This window comes from Zalophus californianus, chromosome 7, assembly GCF_009762305.2.
Source record: "Zalophus californianus isolate mZalCal1 chromosome 7, mZalCal1.pri.v2, whole genome shotgun sequence".
NCBI lineage: Eukaryota > Metazoa > Chordata > Mammalia > Carnivora > Otariidae > Zalophus > Zalophus californianus.
In genome coordinates, this window is record NC_045601.1 from 78,592,654 (window position 1) to 78,605,819 (window position 13,166).

Sequence of the window (13,166 nt, forward strand, 5' to 3'; positions counted from 1 at the left end):
TTATTAAAAAAAAAAAAAAGGAGCAAGCAAGGGGAGTCTAGGTAACCAAGATGGTGGGCAAAAAAATATACCAAGAGACAGAATCAAGGAGAGGGCAGAGTAGTTAGCTGGAAATGAATTAATGCCAGAAGAAATGCTCAAAAAGCGAGAGGGCCTGTTCAGAATTCTGCTGGACATCTCCTTCTGCTTCTACTTTTGTTTAGTCTTAATCTCCCCATCCTGGGGTTTTTGATCCTAGGCCTTAAAGGCATGAAGAATGACTTCTGACATTTCAACTCTCGCAAACATTTTCTCTCTCTCCAAGAAAAAGAGCAAAGGTCTTAACATTTCAAAATCCAAAGGTAAAAGCATGCAACTGAGAATTTTTTAACACTGAGGACGTCTTTAAAATTCATAGAAACCTTATTTCCTCTATATGTTGTTTCAAATTTCATCCTACATATACTTATATGTATATTCCTCTTTTTTATATTTATATATAAATTATATATAGAATATAAATATATATGTATATTCTTCATATATATTTTCCCCCTGGAAGACAGTAACCAAATTACTCACTAATCATCTCTATGCTCTATTCCATCTTACCTGATTTATTCATCTCCTACTAAATTGGAACAAATGGAAAGTATTCAGGTCAACTTTTTGTTTTTTTGTTTATCTTATGAAAGATTATGAAAAAAAAAAAGAATGACTTGTCACTGTTGGATGAGCTTCACTGACATTAAGAATCAATCAGTCCTGTGGCCTTTTTGTTTTTTCTTGTTCTTTCCTTCCTCCCTTCTACCCTTCCTCCTTTCCTTTCTTCCATTACGTTAAAGAAATGAAGAAATAGGGAACATCTAGACACAACAGCTTAAAGCCCATGAGAGGCCTGATGTAATAGAGAACGACTGAGAGTTTTCGAAAAAGGGTGAAGTTTCTTGTTTTCGTTTATTTTTGATGGACTCTAGCTGCATAGAATTAGATTAAATCATAATCCTTGCTTCATGTGATAGTCTCATCATTGGTCTATGCATGCCCTCTTTTACTTTATTCATACTAATTTATTTATAACAATATTATTATATGTTATTAATTCCTAAGGAAACCCATTACCCTGCCAATTTAAAAATATATAATTTATGGTGCATTAGGAAAAGAACATACAAATCTACACAACTAATGGTCATATCTTGCAGTTACTGTCACCTAGGCAAGACTAAATTTCAGATTTGTTTCCAGGAAGAAACTGGGGCCAAGAGTTCTTCCATGGAACATTCCCTCCTTAGATAGCAAGGAAAACGCACCCCGGGTAATGTCTGTGAATGCCTGGAGAGAAGTGGGCATCATCTCTTCTCTTGTTTGAGGCTGACAAATGGAAGTCACAATGATAAGCTACCTTCATTGGGGAGCTACTCTGTGACAGGCTCTTGTTTTAATATTCACAATAGGATCCTGACAATTAGGAGCCTATTATATAAGCATTCTTATCAGCATGGTTTAAAGGTAAACAGAGGCTCGGAGAGGTTTAAAAGTTTAGCAAATGATGTAATGTATGGTGATTAACATAACATAATAAAAAAAAAGTTTAGCAAATGTAGCCATGCTAGTGAACGGTGGGATCATAAGTTAAATGTGGTTCTTGATGCAAAATTGCAATTCTCACTCTAGGCAAGTTATACATTTACTCTGAGCTTCAATTTCTTCAACTGTTAAGAAAAATAGAGATACATTGTTACCAATCTAACACAGATCCTGGCACACAATTTCAAGTTGTCCAGAGATGAAATCTTTGAAGTGAGCATAAAGGTAACAAAGACATTGGATTGCCTCTTCAGGACTAGGGAGAACAGCATATTCAGGTGCCTGGGTGGCTCAGTTGGTTAAGCGACTGCCTTCAGCTCAGGTCATGATCCTGGAGTCCTGGGATCAAGTCCCACATTGGGCTCCCTGGCTCAGCAGGGAGTCTGCTTCTCCCTCTGACCCTCTTCCCTCTCGTGCTCTCTCTCTCTCATTCTCTCTCTCTCAAATAAATAAATAAAATCTTAAAAAAAAAAGAGAACAGTATATTCCAACAAATTTCCTAAGGAAGAACTACTTTTGTAAGAGACATTAAGAGAGAGTGGTTAAGAACACAAAGCCTCCATTTCTTCACCAATAAAGTGGAGAGGGTAATATCTGGCTTATAGGATTGTTGTAAAGAGTAAATGAGATGATACAAAGGAAGTATCAGAGCTTGCAAATAGTAATCATTCAAAACATTATAAATTATTGCTATTATTATCGTTATTATCATCATCATGAAAGAGCTATACATCAATCTTGCATTATAATTACCAGAGGTAATAATGCTGCTAACACAATGAAAAATATAAAACTCCTAACTAGTTGTAAGTTACTCTTAAAAACAATAGTTTTCATATCCCTAATTTCTTGAAGAACTTTGCTTTGTAGGATTCACCTTTCTAAGTAAAGGCCATACCAAATGGATACTGATTCTCAAAGACTTGAGCACAAGTTGCTTATTCTGAAAACATGACTGGTCACTCTGCAGGGCTTCAGCACATGTTTGGAGGAGTAGGGATCTGTGGAGGCTGAGCATGGCACCCAAAGATACCATAGTTGCCTCCCATTTCACTCTTAGCCATCATCAAACTGGGCAAAATCACAGAGAGCCCAAGGGCTTACATCTTTGATCTGTACATAATTTTGGCCATAGAGCCATTTTATCTAATGAGAACTTTTTCTTTATTAAAGCAAATTAAATAGAAAAAGTAGGCAAATGATTTGGTTGTAATGTATCAAAAATCAATTTAGGCTTTGTTTTTATAATTTAGACTAGATGAATATACCCAAAACAGAAATTTGAAATACAACATAAGATATATTCCTGATCCTTCCAGTGCTGTGGACCTCCACATGTAAATCAGATAGTTGCTGAATCAAATGACATATTATTCAGAATCATATGATCATGGAGTGAAAAGTCTAGATCATATTGCACATGCAGAGCTAATAGCAGAATTTCATGGCTTAAAGGAATAAGCAAAAGTGAAATATTTTACTATCTCCATCAAACATTCAAAAGATCATACTCCTACTGAGATTATTTATTATGATGATGATGCTTTTTATAAAGATCAAGTATGAGTAACCCCCCCCAAAAAAAAACCTTAAGCTGTTTCTAAGGGCATAACATTTAGAAACAACATATGGTTCCTGTAGTCAAGAATAGGTTCCTTAAATTAGCCAAAGACATTCACAGAGAAATGAGTTGGAGGAAATAGGATCATGGGTAAGAGGGAAAAAAAATTGTCATCTCTCTTCCTTCTGCTCTTCATCTTCCTTGCCTGGCTGAATGCAGTTTTCTTTGATACCCACTTTCAGATGTAAAAATAAAACAGGTGTTGTTAGTCTCATAAGGAAAGGTCTTTTAATACACTCACCCTTTGTTTAGTTACTATTATAAGTGTTATTGTATAAAAGAACACCAGATCATAAAATGTAAATATTACATTCGTCATTTAATAAGCATACATTGGATGCCTTCTCTGTGCCCAGGGCTAGGCCCTAAGGGACAGCACCTGTTCTCTTCACTATTAAAATCTAGTTGCAGGCAAGAAGGCAGACCTAATCTGGATTCTTTCACTCTTGAGTTCTCTAATCTTTTCAGGATACAGAGAATCATATTGCATACCTGCTGAAAAATCCTTCAGTGGTTTCCCTTGTCAGTAGAATAAAATCCAGACTGATTACTTTGTTTTATACAGTCCTGCATGATCATGCTTCTTCCTCTTAAATTTCAGCTCTTACTGGTATCACTCACTGGCCTTCTTTCAGCCTCTCACATTTGCCTTGCTTCTTCCCATTTCAGAGCTTTACACGTCTCTCCTCCATCTGGAACATTCACACACACACACACACACACGCACGCACGCACGCACACCCCCCCCCCCGCCCCGCCCCATAGCCAGCTCCTTCTCATTCTTCAGATTTCAGCTTACACATCACCTCCTGGAGAGACTTTCCCTGAAACCCACATGTAAAATAAGTCACTCCACATGCTTTCTTTTATTCCCTATTATTCTTTCATTGTACTTACTGTGATTTGTAAACATATCATTTACTTGATCATTTTTTATATATGTTTCTTTTATTATACATGTATTTTTTAAAGACTTTAATTTTTGGAGCAGTTTTAAGATCACAGAAAAATTGGGAGGGAGGTATAGAGATTTCCCACACACCCTCTGCTCCCACACGTGCATAGCCTCTCTCATCACCAGCATCCTCCACTACATGGTGATACATTTTTAAAATTGATGAACCTACATTGACACATCATCATCACTCAAAGTCCCTAGTTTACATTAGGGTTCACTCTTGGTGTCATAAGTACTTGTTCATTTATCATGGTATGCTTCTCCCACTAGATTATATATCCCATGAGGGCGATGACAATAAGCAGTGCAATCCCTGGCCCCTAGTATGTGTTCGGTAAATTTTGTTGAAGAATGATTATTGAATAAATGACTACTTTATGAAGGAAATAATTGCAGTGTAACCTTTACACAAGTATATGACAGTTTAGCATTCATTCTAGATGTATATTTTAGGAAAGGCTTGATCCGAGTGGAATGGAATTTGCAGTAAGATCTTTCAGTAGAAGTGAAATAATCTAGCTCAGTAGCTTATATGTTTCCAGGAGAATTCTTTTCACTGAGTTCAATGAAATGAAAGGAAAAAGGAAGATCCTTTGTGACCACCATTCTGCTCCTTTGGAATGTACGAAGTATAGAGGTGGCCTTGGCTCTGTGCAGGGAGCTTCAGGTAAGCAGGGCTTATTTTATGTGAGGAGGGAATTGAAATTTTCTTTCTTTTTTTTTTTTGAAATTTTCTTTAAGTGACTCAAGTAGTATAGTTGACTGGAACTGAGAACTCAGGTCTCCTTCTAGTTCTTTCCTGCCCAACTCCCACCACAAACCCTGAGACCAGCAAATCATAGACAATTCACACATTTATCTATGGTTTTTCTCATACCTGTCATCTCAACCTAAAATGGTTTTTAGGTATTTGTAACAGGGTGTCTTATATATAATCAGGAAGAAGGGGGTGAGGTTTTTGCTTCTATATTGTACATGGTTGTTGTTGTTGTTTTAAACAATCAGAACTGTATTCAATTCCATCAGTAAGATCACCTGCTTTAAAATCTTGGTGTGACTGGGGAGAATTGAATATGTTAACTTGAGACCCAATTCTGGACTACACATCCCTTTCTCTAGCATGTTGGTAAAAGTTGTAGAAGTTGAGACTTCTATATACTTATCTTAAGTCCTTACATTTCAAGGAAACCATTATTTTACAGTTCTAACACACTTAAAAACTACACAGAGTCACACATTATTTGTCCTACATGCTAACAAAATTCTTTTGTCTGTCATGGTTAGAAATTTCCCAGTAATAACATTTTAATTCTAATTCCTGGAAGTAAGTAGGTAAAAAACAAAAAACAAAAAACCAGTTAACCAAGGCACTTGCCTTACACAACATTGAATTAGGCCATATGAAAAGTTCTTTTGCATAAACCTCTACATAATTTTGCATTTAGTTATTTCCAAGCTAATGTAGCTACCCTCTGATTTTAAAGGAATTGTAGGCATGAATTTATTATTTTCCCTTTGGAGAATTTCACAAAATTGGGTTGCTTTACTATTTATTTAAATGTCATTATAGCAGTGGTTAGAAATTCTAACAACATCTCTCTTGAAGGATTTGAAGTTTGACGTCCATTTTTGTAGAAGTTGATTCACTCTGTTTTTAACTAGTTTTCATGTAAGGAATTTGGGGGTCATTCTCTTCACAAACCCAATAATTATCTAGGCATAATGCTTCTCTGTATGTATCACATAACTGATGGGAAAAAATCCCTCATTTAACAAAATATGTATTAAGAGTCCATTATATGACAACTATTATGGCAGGTACAGAAGGGTCAGAACCAACCGAGAAGGGAAAACAGACATGAAAACATAATTTCAATACAGAGCTAGCTACAAGGCTACAAGGAAAGGTTGTACAAGGGTATGGGGGAGGCACAAACCTCGGGTTAAGGGAAGTCAGGGGGTTTTTCTGGAGAAGATGTTTAAGCTGTGGTTGGAAATAAAAGTAAGAATTTTTCTGGTGGATGAGGGTTGGAGGGTGGTTAGTAAGAAATTGGGAAGATTGGACAATCCAGGCAGAAGAATCATTAAAATAACTGTACAAGAGCATGAAACAATATGGTGCATAAGCTTAGCTTGGATGAAGCAACAAGTCTGAGAGGTAGAGTAGTTAGTTAGGCAACAAATAGTTATTGGGTGATTACTAAGTGCCAGGTACCCTTGCTTGGTTTTGGGGAATGCAGAAGTGAGTAAGACAGACTCCCAAAGAGATTACAGGCTAGCCCAGAAGATAGATATTCAACAAATTATTTCAAGTGTGTTATGTTCTTCAGAGAAGAAATGTAGGAGAGAATACTGCTCAATCTGAAAGGATAATAAATTTGAAATACCAACAAACGTTGTTCATCTCTCTCGTGTTTGCCCATTCTTGCCTTCTTCCATAAATGCCTCTTTTTCCTTTTTCCATTCCCAAACTCAATTCAGGTAGCTAGTCTTACTGCCTAGGAACACTTGACAATAAGGAGGAAAGAAAGAACTTCTGAGGCTTTTCCCAGCTTTGCCATCACTGGTATAATAATTGAAAACATGGAAGTGGATGATTGACCTAAAGAGGCAAAGTGTGTAAAGTGAATAAAGGGCAGTGTCAAGCATAGAGCTTGGAAGGGCACTAAGGAAAATGTGAAAGAGTTGGCAGTAAGAGAGTAAGAAGTAAGAGTGAAAACAGTTGAGTAAGAGAAAGAGAAGGTAAATTAGAGAGGTAGGCAAGTCTCAACTCAATATATGTAAATAATAGAAGCTTTGGCTCTCTAACAGTTCCTTAGTCAAAATGGCTCTCCTTTAACAGTCCCTCAGTTGCTCCTTCTCTATTGCCAAAACTAGTTTGTTCCTTTTGCCACTCCTTTATGTACATTTCAAAAACTCCTCTTATTTCCTCTTTGTTCCACCTGCATGCCTTGAGGCAACCTTTCTCTTACCCCTACTCCTGTGGCTCTTGTGATTTACTCAACAAACTTTACTATGAACAGAGGAGAGTTACTGAATGGTCTATTTTTACTCCATTCTTTTTTTTCCTGTTAAACATTTTTGTTAGTTTTATTGAAGCACAGTTTATGTAAATAAGATTAATCAAGTTTAAATGTGTACTTCAATGAGTTTGGACAACTGGATACAGTAATATAAACACAACACAATCATGATATGGTTTCCATGATTTCCATCACCATGAAAAATTACTACATGCTCCCTTTGCAGTTAATTCCTGATCCTCACCCTCTGGAAAATTTTGATCACTTTGAATTTCATGTGATGGAATAATATAATATGCAGTATTTTTTGTGTAACTTGTCTTACTGACCATAATGCCATATAGAATCATCAACATTGTTGCGTGTATTAGTACTTTGTTCCTCTTTACAGTTAGTAGTAGTCCATAATATGGATATACCACAATCTGTTTATTCATTCACAAGTTGATGATATTTTTATTATTTCCAGTTTGAGGCTATTATGAATAAAGTTTCTATAAATACTCCTATATAAGTCTTTATGAAGATATGTGTTCTTTCTCTTGGGTAGATCTCTAGAAGTAAAACTACTGAGTCACATGGATGTTTAATAAAAGTTGTAAAAGTGGTATCCTTGCCTTGTTCCCAAAGGGAAACAAGGGGAAAAGCATGTAGTCTTCCACCATGAAGTATTATGTAGCCACAGGTTTTTCTTGTAGTTGCTCATTATCAGATTGAGGAAGTTTTCTTCAATTCCTAGTTTTCTGGAGATTTTCATAATGACTGGCTAATTTTGTCAAATGCTTTTGTCTTCATATATTAAGAAGGTCATATCATTTTTCTTTTTTGTTTCTTAATATGGTGAATTATATTGATTGATTTTCCATTGTCAAACCATGCTTGAATTCCCAAGAAAAAGTACACTTGGCCCTTATGCATTGTCTTTTTTTTTTTCTGTATTTGATTTGCTAATATTATGATGAGGATTTTTGCACCTATGTTCTTGATAGATATTGGTCTGTATTTTCTCCCTTGTTATGTCTTTGTCACATTTTGTTACTAGGCTAATGCTAGCCTTATAAAATGAGTTAGAAAGCATTCCCTCTTCTATTTTTTTTTTTTGGAAAAGTTTGTATAGAGTTTGCATTATTTCATTTTAAATTCTTGATATAATATGCCAGGAAAGTCACTGGGGCCTGGAGTCCTCTTTATGTACAGATTTTTAGCTATAAATTCATTTTCTTTGATAAATATGACTATTCCAGTTATTTATTTCTTCTTGAGTAAGCTTTGATATTTTGTGTCTTTCAAGGAATTTTCCATTTCATCTAAGTTAAATTTGTTTATAAATACTTATTCTACTTTTAATATAGGTAGAGTCTGTAGTGATGTTGGTTTTCATGGTTCTGGTATTGTAAGTTAGTCTTTTCTCTTTTCTTCTTGATCAGCCTAGCTAGAGGTAAATCAATCTTATTCATTTTTCAAAAATCGGTTTTTGGTTTCATTTTTTAAAATTAATTTTCTGTTTTCTATTTTACTAATTTATGCTATTAACTTTATTGTTTCCTTTCTTCTATTTGCTTTGGGTTTAATTTGCTCTTCTTTTGCTAGTTTCTTAAGGTAAAAGCTTAGATCATCGATTTAAGAACTTTCCTCATTTCTGATATAAATATTTAATGCTATAAATGTATCCATTTTATAAATAAAATACTACTTTTGCTGTGTCCCACAAATTTTGATATGCTGTGTGATCACTTTTATTCAGTACAAATATTTACTAATTCCCTTTATGACTTCCTCTTTGATATTTATAAGTATGTTGTATAACTTCCAAGTATTTGAGAGTATTCCAGATATCTTTCTGTTATTAGTTTTAAGCTTAATTCCACTGTGGTTAAAGACAATATTTTGCATTATTTCAATTCTTTTAAGTTTACTGAGGTTTATCTGGTAGGCTAAAATATGCTCTATCTTGGTGGATATTCTATGTGTGCTTGAAAAGAATACATGTTCTGCTGTTTTTAGGTGGAGGTCTCTATAAATGTCAATTAAAACAAATTGGTCAGTAGTGTTACCCAGGTCTTCTCTATCCTCAATGATTCACTCTCTAATTTTTCTATCAATCACTGAGAAAAGAGTGTTGAAATCTTTAAATATGGTTATACTTTTTTCTATTTCTTTTTTTTTTAAGATTTATTTATTTCTTTTAGAGAGAGAAAGTACTTGAGCAAGGGGAGGGGGAGAGGGAATGGGAGAGAGAATCCCAAGAAGACTCCCCACTGAGTGTGGAGCCTGACATGGGGCTCACTCAGTTCCAGGACCCTGAGATCATGACCTGAGCCAAAATCAAGAGTCAGATGCTCAACCAACTGAGCCATCCAGGTGCCCCGACTTTTGTTCTATTTCTCCTTCCAGTTCTACTATATTTTGCTTTATACATTTTGAAGCTATTATTAGGTACATACACATTATGTTATGTCTTTGTAGTTAACTGTCTCCTTATCATTATGTAATACCTCTTTTTCTTATTATGAATTCTTTGATATTAATGTAGTGAATTCAGCTTTCTTTTGATTAATTTTTTCATGGTAAATGTTCTTCCATTCTTTTGCTTTTTTTTAATCCTCTACTTTTAATGTACCTATATGTCTTTATATTTAAAGTGGAAGTTTCTTATAAATAGCATTTAGTCAGGTCTTGCTTTTTAATCTAGCCAGACAATCTTTGTCTTTCAACTTGTGTGGTTAGTTGGATCTGCATTTTCCAGTAAGATAGCTACTAGCCACATATGCCTTTGGAGAACTTGAAATATGGCTGGTCTGAATTGAGATATATTGTAAGTGTAAGATACCCATGGAATTTTACTAAACAGAATATAAACTATCTCATTAATAATTTTTATGACGACTATGTTGAAATAACAATATTTTGCATAGATTCTGTTACATACATTATTAAGATTAACTTCAGCTGTCTCTTTTTATTTTTTTAATCTGGCTACCAGAAAACTTCAAAGTACATACCTTACTCACATTATATTTCTATTGGGCAACATGGTTTAGACCATTTTCGTTCAATTTAATTGCTAATATGATTTAATTAAAACCCACCATCTTGCTGACTGGCTTCTGTTACTTTTTCCCCTTTTTCTTCTCTTTTTCTGCTTACTTTTGAATTAATTTACCATTTCATTTTTCTCCATTGCTGGCTTGTTACTTATAATTTTTAAATATTTTAGTGTTTTCCCTAGGGTTTACAATGTATATTTTTAATTTACTACAGGCTACCTTTAAATTATATTTTACTTCTTTTTAAATAGTGTAAGAATCGCTTCTATTTTTTCTTTAAAAGTCTCTTGTTTCTTAAAGAATTTAAAATGGGGAAATGCCTTTCCTATTAACCTTCATTTTAACTATTGCTGGAGCTCCTCATTTCTTTGCATAGCTCTAGGTTTCTGCATGAAATTATTTTCCTTCTGCATGAAGAATTTCCTTTAACGTTTCTTATATCACAAGTCCATTGGTAATAATTTCATTCAACTTTCATTTTTATGAAAAAAATCTTTATTTTGCTTTTATATTTTTTTAAAGATTTTATTTATTTACTTTGACAGAGAAAGAGAGAGAGAGTGGAGCACAAGCAGGGGGAGTGGGAGAGGGAGAAGCAGGCTCTCTGCTGAGCAGGGACCCCAATGTGGAGCTCGATTCCAGGACCTTGGGATCATAACCTGAGCTGAATGCAGACACTTAACCAACTAAGCCACCCAGGCACCCCTATTTTGCTTTTATATTTGAAAGATATTTTTTCTGGGTAAAATGTCCCAGGTTGACAGTTCTTTTCTTCAATACTTTAAAAATGTCACTTCATTGTTGTGGTTTGCATGGTTTTGTTTTTGTTTTTTTTTTAAGATTTTATTTATTCATTTGAGAGAGAGAGAGCTCATGAGAGGGGGTAGGGTCAGAGGGAGAAGCAGACTCCCTGCCGAGCAGGAGCCCGATGCAGGACTCAATCCAGGGACTCCAGGATCATGACCTGAGCCGAAGGCAGTCGCTTAACCAATTGAGCCACCCAGGCAACCTGCATAGTTTCTGATGTAAAATCTGCTTTAATTGTCGGCTATATTCCTGTGTGTGTGTGTGTGTGTGTGTGTCTGTGTGTGTGTGTGTGTGTGTTTTCTCTTGATACCCTCAAAGTTGTTTCTTTGTTTTTAGTTTTACACACTTTCAACATGATATATGTAGGGGTTCAGTTTTTTTTTGTATATTTTGGGGATTTTTTGTATACTCTGAGATTTTTTTTTTTTGTCTTCTTTATGTTTGTCTTCTATGTTTGTCTTCTTTAACTAATTTTGGCCATTATTTTCTCCAAATCATATTTTGTCCCATTTTTAAAAAAGATTGTATTTATTTATTTGGGAGAGAGAGAAAGAGTGCACAAGCAGTGGGGAGTAGCAGAGGGAGAGGGAGAAATAGGGTCCCCTGCTGAGCAGGTAACCAGAGGTGGGGCTAGACCCCAGGACCCTGGGATCATGACCAGAGCTGAAGCCAGATGCTTAACTAGCTAAGCCACCCAGGTGCCCCATATGTTTTCCCATTATCCCTCTCTCCTCCTGCAATTCCAGTTACATGTATGTTAAGCCATTTTTATATTGCCCCACAGTTCTTGGATGCTCTGTTATATTTTTCCCACTCTTTTTTTTCTTTGTGTTTTCCTATGTATAATTTTTAATCAGTTATTTTCAAGTTCACCAATTATTTCCTGTATCAAGTCAATTGAGGAGCACATTGAAGACATCTATTTCTGTTGTTTTGGAGTTTGTTTTTTATTTCTATTTATTAGACTCTTTCTTGTGGTTTTCACCTCTGTGCTAAAATTTCTTGTATTTGCCTACCTTTTCAAGTAGAACCTCTAACATTTTAATAATAGTTATTTTAAGTTCACTGCATGATTTCCGACATCTAGGTCATCTCTGATTCTGGTTCTGTTAATTGCTTTAACCATGGGTTGCCTTTTCTTAGCTTTTATGTGTCAGATAATTTTTATTGAATACTAGACATTATACATAGAACAGTAGAAATTGAAGTAGATTCTATTTATATTTGGAGATAGGCATCCCTCTTCTACTAGCCATGAGTTTTGAGTGTTGATTCAACCTAGTCGGAAGTTGAACTGGTTTTAGTTTTGTTGTTTCTATGATTACGGTTTCTCTACCAGTTTCAGTGTCCTCTAGGCTTACTTTACAGTTAGGGTTGGGGACTCTGTGCTAAATGTTTTTTTTTTCCCAATGATCCTGATACACCCTCAGCTTTCAGCCTTCCCTGTGCACTTATGCCACATTGGACATTTTTCCCCACAATCTTGCCTCCTCCCCAGTGATACCCTGTTATTGATTATTATTCAAAGCTTGCTATCTGGAGAGGGGGCAGGAAGTTTTTCTGTTCTAGTCCAGCTCAGTCTCAGTTACACTCCGTGTGTCTCCCCGTTTGTAATGGGGCTTTCTCATGACCCTGTCCTTCCTCCCCGTGACAGCCAAACTGTGCCTTGTATCCTTAGTGGGTCTTGTTTAGGACTTTCCAGACTCCCCTTTCCTGCCCACACACATACATACACACACACACACACACACCAGTAATAGGAGAACTTTAATGGTATTGATTAATATAGGATCTGTGTCTAGGACTATTTCCTGCCTCTCTTTTATAAGTAGAGGGTACTTTTCTTTTACCTATCCACCAGCCACAGTGTACTTCAAATGTGTCTTGGGAGTATTAGGGTTTACTGCTTCTACCTCCGTGACTTAAGGCTTTTATTTCACAGAAATAAAGGATCCAGGAAAACTTCATGCCTTTCCCACAGCAGCACTCAATCCCCTTCAGTGATCCTGCACCCCTCTATGAAGGAAGATCTGAAGGAAGGAAGGAAGCTCTTTCTGGTCTCTTGTCCTGCCTATAACTTCTTTTTTTGAGCTCCCAATGGAAACCCATGGAAAAGGATTTGCAGGTTGGTACAGACTTGT

At 35.6% G+C, this 13,166-nt stretch overlaps 1 long non-coding RNA gene across 2 annotated transcripts in view; it reads right to left on the reverse strand.

Annotated features, from left to right (window-relative positions):
- Positions 1 to 13,166, reverse strand: part of LOC113927428 — a 60,904-nt gene that overhangs the window by 33,489 nt on the left and 14,249 nt on the right. Inside the window, exon 1 of one of the 2 annotated variants that reach the window (XR_003521631.2) lies at positions 3,683 to 3,838. The exons of the other annotated variant lie outside the window; for it this stretch is intronic. This is a non-coding gene — a long non-coding RNA (uncharacterized LOC113927428). Of the gene's footprint in view, positions 1 to 3,682; positions 3,839 to 13,166 lie in introns of those variants that run through there. 2 annotated transcript variants of the gene reach the window in all.